This window comes from Trichosurus vulpecula, chromosome 7 (genome assembly GCF_011100635.1).
Source record: "Trichosurus vulpecula isolate mTriVul1 chromosome 7, mTriVul1.pri, whole genome shotgun sequence".
In the NCBI taxonomy this organism is placed as follows: Eukaryota; Metazoa; Chordata; class Mammalia; order Diprotodontia; family Phalangeridae; genus Trichosurus; species Trichosurus vulpecula.
This window is the reverse complement of record NC_050579.1, coordinates 46,914,444-46,932,518: the sequence shown is the minus strand read 5'-3', so window position 1 is coordinate 46,932,518 and position 18,075 is coordinate 46,914,444. Positions and strand designations below refer to the sequence as shown.

Sequence of the window (18,075 nt, the reverse complement as noted above, 5' to 3'; positions counted from 1 at the left end):
ATACTTACAGAGAAGATAGAGTAAGAACAGGGATACAAATCCCCCAACACCAGGAAACATATTCTCTCGCATACCTCCTCAGTCCCTGAGAAAACTGGACTCAAACTTTACTTGGATGCTACAAAACATTGATCTCACCAAGCTTACTTCCTTATCATAAGTGGGGTAGTCCATGGACAAAGTCACTTCTTTGCTTCAAGAAACCAGTAGTTTCACTGTTGATTCACTGATGGACTGGATCAGGCAGTTGCTCAGGGCTTTGACCTTCAAGGGACTTGACAGTTCACAAACTAGTACCTAGTGTGTTCCTGATCTTTCCAAGCTCACAAAGCCACGGTCTAATTCTTTAATCTCCAATACTCCACCTACGACAGAAAAGAATAGATACCACATGTTCAATATGATTGTACGTGTATAACCTGTATAGGATTGCCTGAAGTCTTGGGAAGGGGGGAGGAGAGGAGAGGGAGAAAAAAATGGATCTCAAAATCTTATAAAAGTGAACGTTGAAAACTACCTTTATATGTAATTGGAAAAAAAGAAGGTACTATTAAGTGGGGGGGGGGGGGGGGGAAGAATAGATGCAACAGGGAGAGAAGTAATACTAGGGCCAGGTGTTCACGGCTTCATGTGGACCTGGGTAGTGAGAATAGATTGCTCTTTATCTTTCTACTTGGCTTACAGCAGTAACTGTTCCTTTGTCAAAAGAGATCTACAGAGAGATTCCGAGTGAAAGAGACACAGAGAGATAGAGGCAGAGACACAGAGACAGGAAGAGAAAGAGGCAGAGGCTGACATACAAAGAGACAGAGAAAAACTTTCTGTCTGTGTCTCCCTGTCTCTCTGTCCTTGTGCTCTTTGTCTCTGTTTCCACCATAACCCCGCGCTCCTCCGCGCCCTCCCCCCACCCCCGCCCCATTCGAAAGTCACAGACGCATTGCTCTCCAATCTCGAGGTCACTTCTCTCGCCCATTTCCCAGCTTTCCCAATAGGTTCTCCTTTGATTTTGGGAGTTGGCTGTGATTAAAGCCGGGGCGACTGGAGGTCCAATAAAAAGTCCCCCCTTGGTCGACGGGTGAAAAAGAAATGCTAATGAGGTGGGAAAAACACGGAAAAAGGCGGCGAAGTGTTGGCTCTGAAGTGTTGCCCAGTTAGTCTCCCGCTCATTTCTTCCTTAGGAGCCTGTCTGGTTTCTGGCGTCCTGCCTCGCAGGCTGCTGAGTAACCAGTCAGAACCCATCCAGAAAAAATGTTTTCCCCTTAATTCTTATATATACTTGTGTGTTGGCCGGTTAGCTCAGCTGGTTAGAGCGTGGTGCTAATAACGCCAAGGTCGCGGGTTCGATCCCCGTACGGGCCAAGATGTTTTGGCAGACTGGTTTACTCCTCCCGTAGAATGGTTTTCAGGCAGAAACTAAAACGAAAGCCCTTCGAGCTGTTCGCTTACCTACCACGATGGCGCATGCTAAGCGTCCTCGTTAACCATGGGCATATGGGTGTTGTTCGTGTGAGGTCTTATATCCGCGAGAGTCCTGAAATGCCGCTTTTGAGCGCAGTTATTTAGGAAAATGAAAGAACCCAGTCTACAATGGACTGCCGTAGCAGTGTGTTTTTGACTCTATGCATTTCAACAATTTTATCAGTGCTTTGGATAACGGCACAAATAATATGCCTATCCTATTTCCAGGTGGTAGCCAAAATATATTCACCATGCTAAGCACTGGGGATAGGAAGAAAAGAAGAAGGAAAAAATCCTGCCCTCGAGTTTATATTCCAACACGTAAATAACTAAGTACATGATATATATCAGAGGAGATGGAAGATCATCTCAGAGTGGAAGGCTTTAGGATCTGGGGGGACCAGAAAAAGCATCATACTGGAAGGAGAGATTTGAGCTGTGGCTTGAAGAAAGCCAGGTAAACCAAGCTGCAGAGATGAAGAAGAAATCACTCCAGGTATGGGAGACATCCAGTACAAAGGGACCATAGAATAAGTAGAGTGGCCAGTTTGAGGAACAGTAAGAAAGCCAATGGAGGGCACAAAATATGAAGAACTTTAAATGTCAGATAGGAACTTACATTTTATCCTGGATGTAACAAGGATCTGCTGGAGTTGATTGAATAAGAAGATGACATGGTTAGACCAGAACTTTAGGAAAATTGTTTTGACAGCTGAGTGGAGGAGGGATGGGATTAGAGAGAGAATTGAGGCATGTGAATTAATTAAATAGTGATTGCAGTTGTGCAAGTGAGAGGAGATGAAGACTTGAACTAGGGTGTCAGCTCATGTGAGTGGAGAAAAGAGAGAGTACTTCTATGAGCAAAGAGAGGCATACAACATGATGAGATTTGGCAGTGTATTGGATTTGTGAAGTTAATTAGGACGAGGAGTAAAGGCTAACACCAGGTTGGGAGCCTGGGTGACTGGGACCAATAACAGTTCCCAAAACCATAACAGAGAAGTTTGAAAGAAGATAAAGGTTTTGGGGAAGAGATAATGAATTCTATTTTCACATGCTGAGTTGCAGATGCCAGGAGACAACTTAGATGACCAGGGCAGGATTCAGAAGGTTAATAGGGGAAATAAGAATAGGAACAGAGAGCAGTCAGATTCTGCAGCTACCTGGAGTGCTAAGTACCTTGGTGGGGGAAGTGTGGTAAGGATTCCTGGGACATCCCACTACCAAGCTGGAAACTGAGACCTCAGACATCTACTACTCAGTGTCTGTTTCTTCCCCACCCTCAAGTATCCCGACCATTTCCAAGTGACTTCACACTACAGCACCTCGTATGTCTCACATAGGGCATGTTTGCTCACTCCATTCTACTCTCACACTGTCAGGGTTAATTTCTTAGAGAAGGATCATTACCACATGGTTACACTCAAACTCCCCTAGGGTTCTAGGGATAACCTTATTATTGGGGAATGTATAGCCCCCTACCACTTCAACTTGGAAGGCCCCACTCATGTCTTTTCATTTACACAAAATCAGCCACTCACAGTAATGACACTTTTGGATTTTAAATATATTTACCTAACAAAATAATAATATCACAAGTACTTATATATTAAAGTAAATACAGGAATAATAAGTATCTCATAATCCACACATAAACCTAGATCACCTATCCCACCAATGTACTCAGCATCTGTCTGTATGTGGGGGGAGGGGGGCTTAGTATACACAGAAATGTGCCAAGGAAGCACATGAATTAGGAAAACCTGTGCGCTCAGGGCTAACTAACAAGTTTAGGACAATAAACTTCAATGTTATCTTTCTGTCTCAAGAACAGTCCATAAAATTCCTTGATGGACATAGCTTCTATGTTGAATAGATAGTTCTACTGCTAAGCTAAGATGATCCATTCTGTGCTTACCTAAAAGTTTGATGGACATGATGGCCTCAGCCAACTGGTCAATATGCTAGGTGACTTCTCTGCTTTCAAGTCCTCCCCTTACTTGAACTTATTTCTCAACAGCAACTGTAATATCCATCACTTCCAGCCTCAAACTTAACTGATACAGTTATGAAATCTGTCCTTTTGCCTCTCTCTCTCCTCTCTTTCTGGGTGCAAATTCTGGGTCCTCTCTTAGAATGGTCCAACTTTAGCTCATGATGAGTATTCAAATTCCTGTTTCTCTCTATGGTTAAATAGACATTTGTCCATTATTATGAAACAGTTATTAATGATATCCATATCACTCTTACATACTACAGCTTGTCACAATAAGAAAAAATTATTTTCTTAGAACTCTACTCATGTGAAAAGTCAATAACTTAAAGGGACATTAACTCACCTTGGGGAAGCAGCAGGGGGAAGGAGTGGAAGAGAGTTATATGTAGAGTAGGCACTTTCCTCTTTCCCCCCAACCTGTTCCAAACAGCAAGAGGATAAGCATGGTGGCTTTGTATAGCTCCCCAGCTTCCCTACCCTCAAGCATCCCTGATCCCTTCTGCCTCTTTTCACATCCCCAATGTTTAGCACAGTGCCTGGTACATAGTAGGTGCTTGATAAATATTTATTGATTGATCAGTTCTGTTGCTTCCTCTCTCCCACACTATTGTATGTATGAGGGGAGAGACCACTGTGGGCAAACATCTCTTCATCTTGGCAAACTTTGTGTTCCCTGCTTTCACCACTTTTTTTGTCTTAGTAGAGGATACTGGCCCTCTGCCAACTCCTGTCTAGGGCTGGCCCTTACCTACTATAAATTCAGTATTTGGGGTTCTCTGTGCAAGACAGGAATGGTGGCAGTAGAGAGAAGAGGCTGATGAGCACGGAAAGGTGTCAGACTTCCTCTTCCAATTAGCTGCTTCACAGGTCAAATGTGACCTAGATAGGACCTAGTTATCAAGAAAAATTAGTTAAAATAACGTAAATGTCAAGTAATTCACAGGGGTGAACTCTTCTATGTTCCAGGCCCCATGCTAAGCAATGGGGATACAAACAAGAAAAAAGAAAGTCCCTGCCCTCAAGGAGCTTCTATTCTGTTGAGGGGAGACCATAACCAAAAAGAAGTTGAAAAGCAGGGGCTGGGAGAGCGCAAGAAGGTACCTGTGGCAGGGTCATAATATTAATAGAGTAGAAACGTAGACTAGAAATTCTGAGCTTTCCATAAAGGTAGGCCTTGGGAGGAGTTTTTGCTTGGGCCTCCAGACTCCAAATCGGAGGGAAGAGGTAACTGGGGCTAGTAAGGAGGTGATGAGTGCCAAACCTGAAGCAATGCCCAGGACAATAATGTTTCTGCTGATGAGCTTATCCTGGGGAAAGCATGATGCTATTGAAACCAAGCAGAGCAGTTGGTGGGAAGTCAAGCAGGAGATGACCCATCAATTTCTTTAAGGAGATAACCACCACTCGGAAGATGCTACAGGTGAAAGGATTAAGAAAACCCAAGTCATGCTCTTGATTTGTCAACAGATCTGGACTTGTGAATGTCACAGACAGATACTTCAGATATGAAAGTCAAATACCTTTTCAGCTCTTCCTTTAAAATTGTCTTTTCCTCCCCCAAAGAATATACCAGGGTAATGGGTTATTATTGCAGATTTTAAGGATTTCTTCATAACTCAGTTTATGAGCATTTTGTGTGTAACAGGATGTTTATGAAGACCTATGTCCACTGGGATATAGGAATTCATTAGTTTGATTGTGTGGGTTCCTAGATTGCCTTGCAACTCTGATTGATAACTTCAGTCCAATCTGAAAGAAATCAGGCCTTAGAGAGCAAATGTGGGTCAAGGGTGAGACCCAGAAGTGAACAGTCAGGTGTGTGTGAGGGAGTCACATGAGACTAAATGGAATAGAGTCACACTGAAAACCTGGAGGCCCTTGTCAAGGGACTGCCACCCAGCAGTGCCCCCTCCACCTCATGTTTTCATTGATAAGACTGTTAGAACTGCAAGGAAGTAAAAGCTGAGATGATGAAAAAAAAAGGAGAGAGTGAAATTGAACTATGCAGAAGTGACACAGAATCATTATAATAATTATAAATTATAATTATAAAATTATCTATCTATAAATATATAAATTATAGTATAGAGCTGTTCATTCTGCCTAAAACAGAACTGATGAATTTTTGGTTTTCCATCCTTTTTTTTCCTCCACAGTAGTTTTCCATGCTCTTTTTCTCTCAGGAGAAAAATAATGTTTCCCATAAGAGTTCGTTTTGCTTTCTGTTTCAAGGTTTCTCTGAGATAGTGATTTTCCACTGAATTGTGTATATCTATGTGTTTGAACAAAGAGCGAGATGGAGAGACAATAAGCAGAAAAGTATGAAGAGTGGAGGGGGTAGAAGGAAAAGAGGGAGAGGGGGAGGGAGAGAGAGAGAGAGAGACAGAGAGCCAGGGACACAGAGAGATTGAATTTGTGTAACTCTTGGGATCTTCCTGACATCACAGCGGGTCAGAGCAGTCCAATGCAGATCTGAATCTGCTGCGAGGATAGTCTGGTCAGGAAAAGTTAAAAGTGATCTGCCCAGGTCCACGCGGGTGGCGTAATTCAAAGACTGGACTTGAACATTCAAATAGTCCGTACCTCTAACCCTCCCGGGGCTGTGTTGTCTTCCCGGTCAGTCAGAGAGGCGTATGCCCTGGCTGCGTGGGCTGAGCCAGAGTGTCAAACTTTGAACAGGAGCTCAGCTGTGTGCGGTAATAGACTCATATTTGTGTATATAGGCTTGGATCAGTGAGCTTGCGTCTCTTTTCTGCCATTGCGTTATGAATTTCACGTGCAACATGTGTCTTTGGTCGTTCCTCTCCGAGGCTGAGATTGTACCTATCTATAGACCAGTGTGTGTCTGGCATGTGTTTCAGGTTGCTATGGCAACGCCCATACACTGCCGGAGAGTGTGCTGGTGATCTGAGAACAGTGGCCTCCCTCCTGTCCTGCAAGATGTTTCTTACAGTCGATCTGGCCTCTTGTCTTTCATCCACAGAGGCTCCAGACAAAGGACGCTTTTCCTAGTGGTCAAGGGATTTTTGTATAATAGGATGGGGTTCCTTAGACGTTTCCCTTTGCTTTCATATGGATGTTCCTCATCGTAACTCCTACTCTTTCAACTTCGACGTGCACCTGGCAGCCCTAAGGACTCATATTCACTCAGGAGAGAATGTCTTTAAAGCCTATTTAATGAAACCTACCTCTAAAGCAGTAGAAAAGAATTCTGATGCCGATTTATGTGCCTTCGCTCGGCTTTTCGTAACTTAGGGAGCTCCAGTGGCGCAATCGGTTAGCGCGCGGTACTTATACGACAGTACAAAGGCGAGTAATGCCGAGGTTGTGAGTTCGATCCTCACCTGGAGCAGGTGTTTTTTCTCGGACTTAGAAAACTGGTTAGTTTGGAAACCTTGCTGGATTTTTACTCTAGAAGAGGTATTATGGGTGAGTGGTGGGTTATACATTGGTGATAGGCTACTTATTTTCTATAGTTTACTGTTTTGGGTTGGGGAAAGTCTTTTGCAAATAGCAAAATAGGCAAGCATTAACTTATTAGAACTTTGTAAAATGGTATTGGTTTGTTGAATTGTATCACTATGTATTTGGAGCTATGGAAGAATGTGAATTATCAAGTTTAATTACCAACTGGACCACATGGACCTTTCCTAAGATTCTTTAGTGCAAGTATTCCAGAAGGCATTCAAAGAAGAGATGTCCCAGTCACTAAAGAGCTATCTAAGATTTGGAACTATGGATTTTGCCAAACACACTTCAGTAGATTTGCTGGAGACAGCAAAATCAGACCTGGTGGAAGAATGGAAGAGTGGGATAATTGAATAAATCAATAATCACCCCACTTGTAAGTGACAAGATAATCGATCTCAGTCATAGGTTTTAGACTGTGAAAAATCTTTGAAGGCCATTGGATTCTGTGTGATAACTCTAGGCAGGTTTGCATTTGGATGAGGGATTTTGTAATGCACCCTGTATTTCCACATAAGAGCATAGTCAGCTGAAATTGGGGAATTCCAGTCGGTGGCATACTGGGCAAGAAAGAGAGAGAGTGCTTCCACCAAACCCCCAAGGAGGAACTTCCTAAAGTTGGTGGCAGGAGAGGGAAGAGAGGCTTTGACTTAGCTTTCTTTCCCCTCACTCCTTGGGTTGGAGGAGGATCCTCAAAGGATCCAGAGGATGTTGGACTTCCCATCCTTCTATTGATGTCCTGGTGGCTCTCTGGTTTGCCTCACAGGAGGGTCTGCCTTGGGAAGCAAGGACACACTATTCACATATTCACAAATGCATAAGGAGTTCAGCAAAGAAACTACAACATGTATAAAGGGAACTTCTTGAGCGCCTCATGAATAGGAGAAAAGGACTTCTAGTAATATGAAGCTGGGTCATCTCTTTGCCACCCATGCTTTCTAGGCTTTAAGACTGTTTTCCTCTGGACTCTGCGTTTCTGTCAGAGACTTTTGGGGATGACACTTTCTATCTACTCTTCTAATTGTACCATCTTAGTAAATACCCCTTTAGAAAAACAATTTTGTCTGGCTGACTAAGTTAATTTGTAACTGACAATCTTGTGTGGGAGGGAGGGGAGTTGGGAAGTACAGGGTCTTGGGCCAAAAGCATAAGATAATCACTCAGCTCCTCAGGGGGAACTCTAGAACTCCGAGAGGGAGGCATAACCTTTCTCTGGGACCCAAGTCTTGCCTGTTTGAACTGGAATGAGTGGAACATTTATTCAGTGCTTACTGTATGTCAGGAAGTGTGCTAAACACTTGGGGATAAAAACACAATTAAGCAAGATAGTCCTTTTCCTCAAGGAGGTTACAGTCTAGTGGGGGAAGAAAACACACAAAAGAGCTGGAAAAAAGGTGTTGGTGAAGAAATAAGCAGAAAGAAGTAAACAAGTTTCTATCCATCTCTCACTGTGACATTCCTACCTAAACCCACAAAACTGGCAGTTAAAGCACAATGCGAGTGCAGTGTTAATATGCACTGGAAACAAAGGAAAAGTCAGATTGAAAACCTATGAACTGATGCAAAGTGAAGTGAGTAGAAAAAGATAAACAATATCCACAATGACTGAAGCAGTGTAAATGAGAGGAATAACATCATCAAAACTGCCTTGTGCAATTAGAATGACCGATATTGGAAGTGCAGGGGGCGTGAGGCTGTGCCTCTCTTAATTAGAAAAGAAGGGGACTGAATATGGAAGTGAAAATAATTCATGTTGCTGAATTTTCTACCCTCCCTTTATTTTTTATTTTATGTTGTGAAGGATGGCTCTCTGGATTGAGGAAGGGAGGGGATATATTTAGAAAAGAAGATTATGTAAAAGCAAAAGGTATAAATTAATTTTTAAGAGTTAAAAATAACCTACTACAGCTAAACAAATACAATTAATTAAGAAGTATCTATTTATTTCATGTTTTCCTTAACCCCAAGGAAGAGATGGGTTCTGAGAGACTGGAGGAAAAGGGACTTTATATTTCTAGTGTGCTGAAGAGCAGGCAAGAATGGTCCAGGTAGTGGAAAGTCAAGGTCCTAGGGAGACTTGGAATGGAGAGGGAATGGGGTGAAGCCAGGAAGTGCACAGGAAATAGTTGTCTGTAGTGAAAGGAGGATGTGGAGAAGGAAATGCATGTCTCTAGCTAAGAAACACAGAAGAACAATGAGTCAAATAGGTTTACTAGGTGTCAAGTGGACCTACTAGAAAGTGGGACAGTTAGGTGGCAAAGTGGATAGAGCATCAGGCCTGGAGTCAGGAAGACCTGAGTTCAGACACTTGTTAGCTCTGTGAACCTGGACAAGCCACTTAACCCTGTTTGTCTCAGTTTCCTCATCTATATAATGAGCTGTGGAAGAAAATAGCAAATTACTCCAGTATCTCTGGCAAGAAAACCCCAAATGGGGCCACAAAGAGTCTGAAATGACTAAATGACAATAACTAGAAAGAAAGGGAAATGCCTCATCATCATCATTCAATGGCTAGTCCTGACTTCAACACAAATTAATCATGCTTTCTGACTGAAGAAGCTTCAGCTCCAACCCACATTTGTTACCTAAGATGATTTTTTTTTTAATTTCCCTTAGGGAGTCCTTGAAGCCGATTAAGAAATGACCAGGAAATCCTACTCAAGGAAGACATGGAGAAGCCCTGAAATTGAAATCATCCTCATCATCAACAATTTATTAAGCATCAATAGATGCAGTATGCTAGGGGACTGTGCATACTAAGATGTATAAAATATGGTCCCTGAGTGCAAAGAGTTTACTATTTGGTTAATGGGCCAGGATATCAATAGAAAAAGATAAATAGTAAGGTCAAGTAGCATTTGCTGCATCCCACACGACAGGTCAGCACTGAAAAGGAAGATTTTTGTAGTCATTTATTCAAAGTTGTTAGTTACCCAATAGGAGTGGATGGGTTTTCATTTCGAATAGTATTAAAATATGGAAGAATATTTGAACTGGTGAGACCATTGAGTTCATGGGCTTTAAGTGTTACCTCTTATAGATGAGGAAACTCAGGTCAAAAGAAATGAAGTGGCAATCAGTATTGATTAGCATCATGGTTGAACCAGGACTAAGGGCCCTAGGATATTGGTCTCTGTTGAGCAGATGAACTATCTGGGTCAGTAATATACTTGCACATTGCATTGCAGAGCAGCCTATAATATGCGAACATTCAATTTGGCCAGGGAAGGGGGGGAGATTCAACACAACTCTTGTCTCTTGATTTTCCAGGGTTTACCATCAATTGCATTGACTGACTAATTAATGTTGTCCTGTTAAAGGTATTCTATAAGTAGGATAAATTATGTTGGCAAATGGACCACATTGTTTGAAAGGATCAATTTGGTTTTTGCCATGATCTCTAACAGAATTAGGGGTAGCTAGGTGTTAAAATAGAGCACAGGGCCTAGAATCAGAAAGACTCTTCCTGAGTTCAAATATGGCCTCAGGCACTTACTAGCTGTCTGACCCTGGGTAAGTCACTTCACCATGTTTGCCTCAATTTCCTCATTGGTCTAATGAGCTGGAGAAAGAAATAGCAAACCACTCCAGTATTTTTGCCAAGAAAACTCCAAATGGGGTCATAAAAAGTCAGGCACTCCTCAATAACAATGATAATAGAACTATAAAAATTTAATGTGTCAGGAAATGTGATATAAAATAAATGATATAAATAAATAAAATAAAAATAAAAAGATCTTTGGAAGGATCTAGTGGTTTAAAAAAAACCCAACAATGCTTACAATTTGAAAAATTGTGAAAAGTAAGCCCCACAAGTTTAGGTGAAATATTTCAGCCAAGTATCGATGGAATGAGTGATCCCTGGCCTTGAATTCCTACTTATCTGAGTACACTTGTTTCACTGATGCTCTCTTTGTATTGATGTGACATCGGTGCCCATCTTGTGCCTACTTGGTGGGCATGCCCAGTGCTGAAACAGAAATATCTTGCCACACCTGGCTTGTTTTCCTTTTTCTGCAACCTATAATAAAAAGTAAGCTGTGACTTCGTCAGCGAGGGATCAAACTGTATAACTTGCTTGGTCCTCAAGCCACACCAAAATGGCTTCACCAAAGGCTATTTAGTCACTTTACCTGCGCTGGCTTTCCAGCAACTGTAGCTAGTATCCCCACTGCTCACTGAAGGTGCTCAGCTTAAGAATGCTTAGACTATTTGCTCTTCCCTGTTCCTATTGCTCAGGATGGCATCAGTCTCCTCATGTCTCTCCTTTTCCTTGTCATCTGGAAGAGTTATCACTAGGTATAACTCGATATTAGAACTAAAAATTTGAACTTGCTACTTTGACCCTGGTGTTTGTTTTTGGGATAAAGGCGGATGAATTCTGGTGTCTGCCTTTTTTCGGCTGTGGGAGATCTTCCCTGGGTGAGAGGTTCTAGATTCATCTCGACTTAGGGAATTCCGCCAAATTTGCATCTCTACAACTCCATCCAGAAGTAGAAAGAGGGAGCTGGGTAATCTTTGGAAGGGTGGCACCGGTTCCTATTAAACCTGAGTTCCAAAAGGAATTTCACGACTGCTTCGGTCTCTAAGTGACCCTGAAATTTGGCTCTTATCCTGGGTGCCGCTCTCTGCTCTAAGCATTCACCTACGGGACAATGGTACCACAAATCTCAACCTGAAGTCTGGAGGCTGCGGACCTGTAGTAGATACGCTTTGCCTGTAGCAAGTGGACGGAGAGAACTGCTGACCCGTGGCAAGAATTAAGTCATGAATAAAAGGAAAGCTTATCATGCCGTGACTCGGATTCGAACCGAGGTTGCTGCGGCCACAACGCAGAGTACTAACCACTATACGATCACGGCTAGCTACGAAACAGGACGCTGTCGAGGTTTCCACCAGATTCTCTTAGTAATTACTATTTAATCTTTCCCAAGGAAATTGCCCCTTTTGGGGGAGGGGGCAGTTGGAGTGGGTGGTTGAGAACTGTCCTACTTTTCTTGCCTTTTTGCTAACACCATCTTCTCTCGATCTAATCTAAACTCGATTCCCAATAATAGCGTTCAGTATGGAGAGCACACTGTGAAACCGAAACCCAAGGAGCTATTATGACACAGCCCATCTTCTCTCCATTCCCAAGGGGGGAAAAAGGCCAAGGTCTCCCTTGTATTTTTTCTTTTCTGGTCTTAAGGGCAGGAAGGTTAGAGTAGGCTTTGACCTTTGGAGCATCCAAAGTTCTGGAGTAGCTAAAAGTTAGGGAATCCATTGAAGACTGAAGTCCTCAGCACCAAAGTAGATCACAGGCAGACAAGTGAGAAACTTGAAAGAGACAGTCTCTGAGGCACCCTCTAAAATTTTCAAATCTTAGCCTATATGGATGCCTGGATCTGTAACCACACCTGTTATTTCATTCTTGGTCATGTTTGTGTTTTCCCCTGCTGCTGTAGGGCAAAGAGGGAGAGAACAATGAGGGATTTCTGAGGCAATAGATAAGAAATCAACAATGTGCCAAAGAACTAGGAGAGAATAAATGTTTGTTTTCTTCCTGGAAAATTGATGTCACAGAAAATTCAGCATAAAAGAAGTGTTTATTACGGTTTCAAATTGCTCGTGAGGCAAAGGTGATAACTACTACAATACAGAAACAACCTATTGGATGGCCCTTTTGAGAGCAAGTCCCACACCTGGATCTACTTGGTAGGGACATCCTAATGCGGTTTTATGGATAACAAAGGTTCTGAACATTTTTTTTTCCTTCTAGCTGTTTTTAATCCGAAGGACCAAATGGAAAAGTGGAACACACCTGCTGGGGAGTCTGGCCTGTCTGGGTGCTTGGGAGAGGAGTGTGCTTAGATATTTTATACTGAGAGATTTTCAGGGGATTCCCAATACAAAGATGGTTCTCTGTAACCATAAACTTCTCTTCTTGTTTCTCACCTCCCTGCTCACTCTTAATGGAAAAGCACTAGAGTCACAGTTCTTTGCTTACTCCAAGCCATTCTGCTTTCCTGTTTCTTGAGGACTCTCGAGGATGACACACCCCGAGCCCTAACAGATCACACATGTTATTATTCACTGAGGTGCTTTTTGTGGGTGTGGTTATCTGCTTTTTTGTGTACAGACAACAGCAAATATTTACTGAACTCCAACTAAGCACAAAACCCTGTGTTAGGTGTTAGGGACACAGAGATAAAAACCAGGCAGTGCTAACCCCACTGAGTTTTACCTTCCCTTGGGGAGGTACAAATGCACATAAGTAAGGGAACCCCAAGGATATACAAAGAAATGAAAAAAAATTCATCAGACAACGTAAGTGCTAATAACTGGGATCTATAAGCCACAGTGTAGGTAGGAGAGGTCTTCTACAGGAGATGACACAGGAGCTTTTTCCTGGAGGGAAGCTGAGGATTTTGGGATGCCTAGGTGAGGAGGCATTGTACTGTAGCTAAAAGGTACTACTTGTGCAAATGCACAAAGACCAGAGATGGTCTGCTGTGAACCTAGGAGGACAGGTGGACTGGAACAGGAGGAGTAAGGCAATGGGGAGGTAGTCTACTAGCAGCTGCTATAGGTGTGTAAGACCTGTCAACAGCCAGCACACAGAAAGCTGCCAACACAGGTTCTTTGATCTGCTTTACTAGGGAAAGGAATTTTAAGGGGTTAACAATCTCAGTTTAATCAAACATACAAATATCATTCAGAGTTCAGGGGGAAAAGATCAGCCCCCTGAACTTCAAGGCAAATACAAACAGAAATTACAAACATCAACAGACAGACCTTGTCTGATTCAAATCACAATTCATAGTTACCAAGAAACTATCAACATCTGGGTTGACAAGCTGGGAAGCATCTGCCTAGAGTCCCATGCCAACACTCCTCCAGGAGTGAGAGCCTCAGGAGAGAACGCCAACCTCTGGGTTTATATATCTTGTTCAGGGTCAAAGGTGAGTCACCCACATGACCTAAAAGTGTAACAAAAATGTGACTTAAACCCACATGATCTAAAAGCCTCTGATGTCACAAGCATGTCACTCAAACCTATGTAAACTAGGCTTTCCCTGGAGGCAAGGAGGTCATCAAGGACTCCTAATTTAATCAAGGAAATAAAGGCCAAACTCTCCAACAGCACTTAATTGAATAAGTGCTAAAAGCCCATCTTAGTTACCAATACAGTAATATGACTGGAAAGGCATGTGTGGGTCAGCCTATGGGGAGCTTTAAAAGCTAGGTTGCAGGTTTTGTAGGCAATAGAGGGCCATGCTGGGTACATTGAAGAGTTTTGAGTAGGGAAATTATAAGGGTGAGCCACTTTGGGCTTGGGCTCCTTTGTTGACAAAGTAGATACAGTTCTAGAACTTTGTTTGAAGGTATGCTTAATCAGTCTCCAGGTGGATGCTCATGGTCAATGTCAATGGATGCTTTCTTAAGGGTAACTGGCAACTGAACAGGAAAAGCAGCCCACTTAGAAGGCTTAAAAAGAGAAATCACTTTTGCTCCACTTCTCTCTCTTCCTGGCACCTCCTCTTTTGAACCACATGGGAACCCTGTATGCTTTGCATTTCTCTGGGTGGGTAGGGGGTATAGGCAGAAAGTGTCTTCCCTCTCCAGCAGCAGCTATCATGTCCAGCATTACCTGACTTGAGAAGTAGGGAAGCCTGAGATTGGATCCCAAATGGCTTTTTCTGCTTTGTGTTTCTTTTACTGAACATGAGTGACTCAGCACTCATCATGAGGGAAATGATTCTAGACCTGGAGGCTACTTACTGTCTGAGCTCCAGAGGTCCAAGGTCATTGAGAACTCTGATGGCTGGTTGTCCAGCAGAAGGTGCTTCTGCAGCTGTGACTTTCTCAGCATTGGTGACAGCAGCTATGCTTGCTGGGAGAGTCACAAAATATGGACCTTCCTTGAGTTGTGGCTCCTACAAGAGAGACTGAGATAAAAATGACATTTTTTCAACAGTCTTCAAATTCTGTAGAGGTTTTCCTGCCTCTGTGGAGAATGTAAAAGGAAATGTGAGTTTATATTAAGTATGAACAATTTTGTTTGTGAGTCTCTTATGTTTTAAACATTTCTTTTGTGGTGGAGGAAATACATAGCAGCCCTATAGTTGATATTTGCTCTACAGATTGAGTAACTTTTCCAAAAAGCATGCCACTAACTTCCTTTTGGGAAAGACTTAGATATGAGTCATACCTAAGCTTTGTTTGAGATTTTCCCCAGCAGTTTTGCACTTTGATGGGGTGCACAGTGATCCAGGGAGCATGAGAAAAATCTGATTCCCTCTTTTAGAAGCCAGGATGCCCCAGGACTTAACCTAGGTTTGGAAGCCAGATATGGGTGCCTTTATTGGATGGGGGCCCACTCTAGGTAGCCCATGACATTTTTTTTTAATAAATTTCTTTATTTTTAGTTTACCACACACGGTTCTACATAGTTTTGAGTTCCAGTTTTTCTCCCCTCCCTTCCCCCTCCCTCCCCAAGACGGCATGAAGTCTCATATAACTGTCATGTATAACTTCGCATTGAATTAATTTATGCACTAGTCAAGTCGTGGAGAAGAATTTTGACCAATGGAATGAATCATGAGAAAGAAGAAACAGAACCAAAAAAAAAAAACAAAAAAAACCCCAAAAACAAAAACAAAAGAGAAGCAGAAAAGGCGAGCATGCAGTGTGCCTCAGTCTGTATAGCCCATGACATTTTAAGGTTACCTGCTGCTGGGGTGATCCAAGAGAGAGTTGCTGAAAGGAGAGCCATCTGTGTCCCAAAATATAGCTCTGCTGCCATGCCTCCTTAAGTGAACTCCTCCGAAGGGAATCATGGAGAACAAACAGGAGATCCTGCTCTTGTGTCCTTTAGCAAGCAGGCAGAGGAAGGAACCCCATGGAAAGGGCCATGGCACAAGTTCAGCTCCAGGGGAAGTGCCTCAAACCAGCAGATGGAGGTGGGGTTCTCTGATTTAACCGTGTTAACATTGTCATGAAATAAAGAGTTTAAGCAGCGCCAAGGGGAGATGACAACCAGGTAGGCTAAGTGAACAGCGTAATCTTATGTTGATCAAGCCTCTTTGGCCTAACTGTCCTGGTTTCCATGTATAGTCTCAATACTACTTCAGTTCCTGTTAGTTTCCTTTTAGCTGCTGACCCAAGGGGCAGAAGATAATCCTTTCTTTGCTGTTTTATTTAACTTGTTACAAGCATAGATAATCCTTAATTCAATTCAATAAACATTTATTAAGCACCTATTACATGCCTAATGATAAGCTCTGGGGTTGCAAAAAAGAGGCAAAACGGAGTCCCTGCCCTCAAAGACCTAACAATCTAATGGCAGAGACAACATGCAAATAAGGACATACAAAGCAAGCTATATGCACGATAAATAGAAATTAATTAACAAAGGGAAGGCACTAGAAGTAAGAGGGTTTGGTAGAGGTTTCCTATAGGAGATAGGATTTTAGTTGGACTTAAAGGAAGCCAGACAAGTTGGAGTGCATCCCAGGCATGGGGGACAGTGAGAGAGAATACCCAAAGTCAAGAGATGTTTTCTTCATGGGATAGCCAGGAGGCCAGTGTCATTGGAATGAACATTACATGGATTGGAGCAAGGTGTAAGAAGACTGGAAAAGTAGGAGATGTCTAGGTTATTAAGAGCTCTCAATGACAAACAGTGCATTTTGCATTTTGTTCCTTAAGGCAGTAGGAAGTCACTGGAGTTTACTGAGTGAATGAGTGAGTGTGTGTGTGTGTGTGTGTGTGTGTGTGTGTGTGTGTGATGCAATCAGATGTGTGTTTTAGGAAAATCACTTTTGTGGCTGAATGGAAAATGGATTGAAGTGGAGAGAGACTTGAGGCAGGCAGACCCATTAGCAGGCTACTACAGTAATCAAGGTATGAGGTGATGAGATCTTGCACTAGAGTAATGGTAGTGTCAGAGGAGAAAAGGGAGGTGGGTAGTCAGGAGATTTTGCAAAGCTGAAATCAGTAGGCCTTGTCAGCTACTTAGATGGGGGTTTTGGTGCTAAGATATAGTGGGGAATCCAGGATGAGTCCTAGGTTGTGAACTGGAAGGGCTGGAAGGATGGTGTTGCCTTCAACAATAAGAGGGAAGGTGTATGTGTGTACGGGATGGAGGGTTTAAGGGAAAAGATGATGAGTTCTGTTTTGGATGTATTGAGTTTAAAATATCTACTGGACCTCCAGTTCAAGATGTCTGAAAGACACTTGGAGATGGGAGATTGGATGGCAGAGAGGTGGATGCAAGATAGGTAGATCTGACAGGCATTAACATAAATATGGTAATTAAATCTGTGGGAGCTGACATCACTAAGTGAAGTAGTATATAGAGAGAAGAGAAAACGACCTAGGACAGAATTCTGAGGGACAGCTACAGTAGAGGGCCTGATCTGGAAGAGTATCGAGCAAAGGAGGCAGAGAAGGATTGGTCAGGATAGGTAGGAGGCAAATCAGGAGAGAGTGTTGTCCCCAAAACTTAAAGAGAAAATAGTATCAAGAAGAAGAAAGTCATCAACAGTGACAAAGGCTGCAGAGAGGTCAAGGAGGAAGAGGATTGAGAAAAGCCCAATGAGTTTGGCAACTAAGAGATCATTGGAAACTTTAACTTTCTCTAGGTTCTGAGTTCCGGCTGTCAGCTTAAAAGAATTTTATAGTTGCTTGGTGACCCTCATCACTGTCACTCCCCCACCTCTTGAGTTGCAGCTGTGAGGTTGAAGTGGTTGACCTTTGGTTTCCTCTTGAAGTGTACCCTTCTGTGAAAAAATATAATTGAATGTTAAGAGTTAAGAGCTAGAGATGATTGTATCTAGAGGTGACTCTCCTTGAAGGTGGTCCAAGTCGATCCTTGTATTAGACTGAGCTGTGGGCAAGTGTGAAGAAGGGTAAGGGCAGAAAGAATTAGAGGTTCATAGGTTTCGAGTTGTCAGGGACTATAGAGGCTAACTAGTGTGAGCCTGTTCTTGTGTAAATCAGAAACGAGAAGCCTAGAAAATTTAAAGGTATTTTGGGGGCCTCTCCTAGGTGCCTTCCAAAAAGACGCCTCCGGGATACCTACCTACAAAGGGTTGTAAAGCATTGGTGGTTCAATGGTAGAATTCTCGCCTCCCACGCGGGAGACTCGGGTTCGATTCCCGGTCAATGCA

At 42.7% G+C, this 18,075-nt stretch overlaps 4 non-coding genes across 4 annotated transcripts; 3 read left to right on the top strand and 1 right to left on the bottom strand.

Moving 5' to 3' along the window:
* The first annotated feature begins 1,285 nt into the window (after positions 1-1,285).
* On the top strand, positions 1,286-1,359 carry TRNAI-AAU. The gene has a single exon. It is a non-coding gene; the product is annotated as a tRNA-Ile (tRNA).
* A 5,353-nt stretch (positions 1,360-6,712) lies between these two features.
* Positions 6,713-6,806, top strand: TRNAI-UAU. The gene is made up of 2 exons: positions 6,713-6,750; positions 6,771-6,806. It is a non-coding gene; the product is annotated as a tRNA-Ile (tRNA).
* A 4,906-nt stretch (positions 6,807-11,712) lies between these two features.
* On the bottom strand, positions 11,713-11,784 carry TRNAH-GUG. The gene has a single exon. It is a non-coding gene; the product is annotated as a tRNA-His (tRNA).
* A 6,220-nt stretch (positions 11,785-18,004) lies between these two features.
* Positions 18,005-18,075, top strand: TRNAG-CCC. The gene has a single exon. It is a non-coding gene; the product is annotated as a tRNA-Gly (tRNA).